The sequence below is a fragment of the Durio zibethinus genome, chromosome 12 (assembly GCF_047325235.1).
Source record: "Durio zibethinus cultivar Kanyao isolate XHJ-2024 chromosome 12, ASM4732523v1, whole genome shotgun sequence".
Lineage (NCBI taxonomy): Eukaryota > Viridiplantae > Streptophyta > Magnoliopsida > Malvales > Malvaceae > Durio > Durio zibethinus.
The window spans coordinates 15,369,115-15,374,953 of NC_143173.1; the positions used below are offsets into that span (position 1 = coordinate 15,369,115).

General features: G+C 30.6%; 1 pseudogene across 1 annotated transcript; it reads left to right on the forward strand.

Moving 5' to 3' along the window:
• The first annotated feature begins 1,937 nt into the window (after window positions 1–1,937).
• On the forward strand, window positions 1,938–4,859 carry LOC111297240 (chlorophyll a-b binding protein 6, chloroplastic-like; annotated as a pseudogene). The gene is made up of 4 exons (XR_016326274.1): window positions 1,938–2,254; window positions 2,386–2,488; window positions 2,736–3,020; window positions 3,128–4,859. The product of XR_016326274.1 is annotated as a chlorophyll a-b binding protein 6, chloroplastic-like (transcript).
• The last annotated feature ends 980 nt before the right edge of the window (window positions 4,860–5,839 follow it).

A 5,839-nucleotide genomic window follows, 5' to 3' on the forward strand; every position in this document is an offset into this window, starting at 1 on the left:
TTTTTTTGACAAAAAATATTGTCATAAATAAATAGCTTAATGTGATTATATATATTTTTTCTCCGAATCAAAATAAGATGTATCATATTTGACAGTCTAAGATAGATGATTACAAATCGTACATTTAAGATGATTCTAATAAATGATCACCGATAAAACTTAAACCCAAAATTTCTTCAATAAAAAAAATAATTTTAATCCATTAAACCAACCACTTGTTGGTTAGGCCCAATTCTTCAGCCCTGATTGTTATGCAATGAACAATACAAACCAAAATCCACGAAGAATTTATTCAGATGATAAAGAAAATAGTGTTTTTTTATTAATTAGGATTCAATTTTTGTGAGAAATATTCAAGCAATATAATATTAAATGCTATAGATTGAAGTTAATGTCTTTAAACTTATGCAAGAAAGATATTAAATTCAAGACAAACTTATGCAAGAAAGATATTAAATTCAAGACAAAACTTGAGATTATTTTTTAAAAATATAAAAATAAATTTAAATTTTTTGAAAAATATCATGAAATTTTAATTCAATAAATTTAAATGTAATAAATAATTATTTATTAAAGTTAAAATCAATCTAAGCCATATATTTTTATTTATCCTGAGTAATCCCTAAATCATAATGCATATAAATGGTGACTTTTACATCAAGATTTTATAGTGATTTCTACGAGCTCAAGTCTATGAGATAGTTAGTCATCAAGTATGAAATATTTTGGCCAAAAAATAAAAAATCAAGTATGAATTATGACCTGCCTCATTCGCCAAATTTGATAGAGGCGAAGATCATTGTCTGAAGCAGCAAAATCCTTGTCAAAAACCAATTTTCAACCGAATCATATCCCCTAATGCAATTGAATAAAATCTAAATGGCTTCAAGCTCGGTACCCTAGAAATACCAGGGAATGTACAAAGAATCTAAGTTTTCATGTAGATTTTATTATCATATCATTAATTGAATTTAAATATTAATTTTAATAAAATTAAATAAATATTAAATTTTTATTAAATTTTTTTTTCAATCATAATTTTCGTAATTTTTTTTAATTATAGTTATAATAATTTTATTATTTTTTTAATCTCATGACTAATTTTATTGCCCATCTAAATAAAACCTAAGCTGATTCATTGCTTATGAGTTATGCTTGTAGGTTACTTTTTTTTTTTTTTTTTAATATTGGAGATTGAGAAAGGATGGAAAATTTATGAAAAAATATTAGTGTTGAAATTTGAAATTAAGTTATGTCGGAAGTAATTTTTTTATAAAAATTATATAAATTAATTAAGTTGAGTTTTGAATGAGACTATGACTTTGTCAAATGTTCTTCTCACTAATTGTTTAAATATTTTTAAAATAAATTTGTTCATGAATCAAATAAAATCCAACAGATTTTGTGGGTATGATTTGATGTAAACAGGATCTTGAGAAAATAAATTTTAAGTTTGAGCTGTTGAATGTTACTTTTTATTGTGATTATATAAATTAATTAGGTTGAATTTTAAGTCGGATTATGAGTGGTGTTAAGTGTTTTTTATTCTTAAATATTTATTCTTTTTAGGTAGATTAATTCATTGGTTGAACTGCTTAATAAATTTGCCGGTTTGACTTGACATTAAGAAAGATTTATCAAATTTAAATTTGGTTCAAAATATTATTTTATTAATTCTAATTTTAAAATATATTTAAAAATATTAACATATTAATATAAAAAATTTAATATTCTAATGCTATTTTCAAAATGAATGAATCTAAATGAACAAATCGAATAATTTAAACTCGAATTTAATATTTAAAAACGTTAACAAAATTTGATATAATCCAACCCTGCCTGACTTTTTATAATCAAAAACACCAAGAACACATCCATTCTCCCCCTCCCAAATGTATCACCCACCAAATATCGACAAATTCCACGTGGCCCAATAACATAACAATTGCTACCATCCCTTAGCCAATAACAATCCACTTTTAGATTCCCTCCAAATACTACAACTACCTTTATCCTCCCCTTTTCCTTGGTTCCCCCAAGCCCCAAAAACCAGAACCATGGCAGCCAACACAGTAATGAGTTGTGGCATAGCCACCGCATTCCCTGCACTTCTTTCCTCTTCCAAGTCCAAGTTCACCGCCTTGGTGCCATTGCCTAGTGTTGGTGGTGCCAATGTTAGCCAGCGTGTTAGGATGTCAGCTGACTGAATGGCTGGTCAGCCTAGGCCGCCTTACCTTGATGGTTCAGCCCCAGGGTAAGATTTCAAAGTAGCTAAAAAAGAACAATTCTGTTTTTATTGTTGAAGTCTTTCTTACAAATAAAGCCTGTTTTTATTGTTGAAGTCATTCTTACAAATAAAGCTTTTTTTTTTTTTGTGTTTTTCAGTGACTTCGGATTTGACAAACTAAGACTTGGTGAGGTCCCTGAGAACCTTGAAAGGTACAAGGAGTCCGAGTTGATTCACTGCAGATGGGCTATGCTAGCTGTTGTAAGTGTTTCTTTTAACTCTTAAATGTTCGATTTGAGACATAAAACATGAAATATGTATATATTTATATATATATATATATTTATTTATTTTTACCAGATTTATATAAAAGTTTTTATTAAAATTTTAAATGGTATCAGGTTTCATGTCTTTTTATATAGGTTTGTGTTGTATCTAAATTGGCAGGTTTACCTTTGTGAAAAATTGGTAAATTTTGCTAAATTTTGATGTATGTAAAAATTTGCAGCCTGGAATCTTGGTACCGGAGGCCTTGGGGTATGGAAACCAGGTAAAGGCTCAAGAATGGGCAGCAATTCCTGGTGGACAAGCTACTTAGGCATCCCTGTTCCATGGGGTACTCTCCTTACCATCTTGGTCATTGAATTCCTAGCCATCGCCTTCGTTGAGCACCAACGCAGCACGGAGAAAGACACCGAGAAGAAGAAGTTTCCTGGTGGAGCTTTCGATCCCTTGGGGTACTCCAAGGACCCCACAAAGTTCGAGGAATACATGGTCAAAGAGATCAAGAATGGTAAACCCTTCACGCTCTTTGCCATTTCCATTTTTCTTGGGTTGCAAGTTAGTTTAAACAATCAAATTTGGGTTTTCAATTTCATGATTGATTTCGCTGTTAGGTAGGTCGTCTTGCATTGTTGGCATTCGTAGGATTCTGTGTTCAACAATCAGCTTACCCTGGCACTGGACCATTGGAGAACTAGGCAACTCACTTGGCTGATCCATGGCACAACAACATTGGAGATATCATCATCCCCAGATCAATTTTGCTTTGATGATGATGATGGAATCTGTAATCATATGTCCATTCTCTCATTTTAAAACTCCATGTAATCAGATGTAATGAATCATAATTTCATGACTCTGGTATATGTGTAATATTTTACGAGTTTCATGACGATGAAGCTGAAGCTGAAGCAGAAGCAGAAGCCTCCTCCCCCCATTATTCTGATACCAGGATTCCCATACTTGATGCTTCCAACACTCTCCACGATAAAATTATCACTGAAAAATAAAAAACTTTTCCATCGTTTACCATATTCTACATACAAGGAAAGCAAATTTCCTTTGTTTGCAGCCTTTTTCTAGACGATGGAAAATCTTTCTTTTCCCAGGGTTTACTTCTCCTTCGCTTTGTAATTTTCTTCCTTGCATTCCAAAATCAACCTGATGAATGGAAAACTTGGCTATTGTTCTCTACGGCTGATGATTAAAAGCAAGCCCATTTTGCTTGAAAATTGATGTTTTAATTACTTTTTGTTTAGTCTAATGGAAAAAAAAAAAAAAAAAGGAATCCATTATCCATGGTCAGTCTTCTTATTCTTGTATTTAGAATACCAATGCCTTCTCTGGTGGCATGAGGCTTGTTCCCTGGTATCTGAAATCTGTGAAGTGAAAAATTGTATGATGACTTGATGACCTCTTTGATAACACACTACTCTTGCTTTTCCTCCTGTCTCTGTTGTTGTATTGTTCACAGAGAAAGAGTATAGGGTGGAAATGTATTAGAGCAAGGCGAATACTTGAAAATATTCCCTAAAAACCCCCACATCTGATTGCTGGCTGGACCCTAGTATTTCCTTGATGCATTTCTGTTTGAAGGAAATCCTGAGCATTGGAGATCAGTAACAATGGATTTTGAAGTTATATGGTGAAATTTTTCAGAAAGAAAAGAAATTTGAGAAAGATATTTTCCTGATTATGGAAGAGGAAGTGATCGATTAGTATTTATGAGCCTCAGCACGGATGCATTTGGTTATTACACCTGTTAAAAATCAAGTTTCTGCATCTGGTGGTATATATGTGATGGTTTCACAAGATTTCAGACCTATTAAGCTAAAAGTGAAAGCATGATGCATTTAGAGCAATAATAGTTGCTAAGTTGATCCATGCAATCATCTTTTAAGTGATGACATCCGTTCAAATTTCAGTACATATAAACTCTTATCTTTATAATTTAATGATTGTTGATCTTCTAAGGAATGACCGTGGTCGTGCCTGTAAACCAGTCACTGTTCATGTGCCACATCTCATTGAAGTATGGAATTGGAGTCTAATGCAACTGTTCATACAATGGTGAGTACAATCCGGGGAAAAAAGCAGCCAAATGTTAGTGCTGTTTGGTGTGTCAAAGCAGCATTTTGTGGTGGTTCAATGACGGGCTCCAAAGTTGAGGTCAATGGAACTTTTATTGGGTTCCATCGGATTTTTCTCATACGATTAGACATTTGATCTTAATATTGTGATAAAGAACAGTTGTCATACATGAAACTGAAGCATCTATAGGGGCAGAAGTGGCCATCGTTGCCCTATCAGATCCCGAAAAGGAGGAGGAAATGGTTTTGAAAACACCTGGTCCAGCCAAGGCTGTGATGGAATTTCAAACAATGATGTTTCTTAACTTTGTACTATAAAATGATGACAATAAAAATTTATATGAAATTGGAATGTGGTTTCCCTTTTATTAATCATATATTCATATCCGAGTTTACGTTGTTTTGTTTTGCTTCTGTCTCATATTGTTGGAAAGGTATTTGTTTTGACTGTTCTTTATTTGCACCCTAATTTTTTTAATATATTTCAAAATTTTAATATTTAAAAAATTATTTAAATATCTATTAGTTAATTATTTTTTTGTTTTTTATATTTCATTCTAAAAATTTATTTTCCAAAACTCTTAAAGGTTTCAAAAATGGATATCCAAAAACTTTTAAAAATTTTTAAAAATCGATTTTTAGAAACTTTCAAAAACTTCAAAAAATTTATTTACAAAAATTTCGAATCACATTCAAATATTTTAACATGAAATATTATGAAATTAAATATAAAATTAAATGAAAAAAATAAAAGAACAAATGATTTGTTTTAGATTTGATGCTTTTTAACTTTAAATAGGTAAAAAAAATTTTTGAATTTGAGTTAATTTGAACTTAAAATTTTTTTAAGTTTTATGTTAAGATTTTTTTAATTTTTGGTAAATTTGTGTATTGAATTTGAGGTGTACTAAAAAAATTGATTGTTAATAGCCATGGGATACAAAGAGAGGAAGTTAGGCTGTAAATAGCACCGCTCTTTATTTTTCCTAAATTATTTTTATTACCAATTTTGCCCTCAATAACAATCTGCAACTAGTATTAGAAGGGCAGGGTTGGTAGTTGACTCTCCCCATTGTCGCATTTTACAGTTTGGGAAAGGTTTTCTTTTTGTTTTAAGAGCAATAATTATTGAATTTAAGAAGTAAGAACATGGGTTTTAGTCCAATTATTTATCTAATCATATTTTTAAAAAAATAATATTTAATATATTTAAAATTTAAATTTTATTGTCAATATTTTT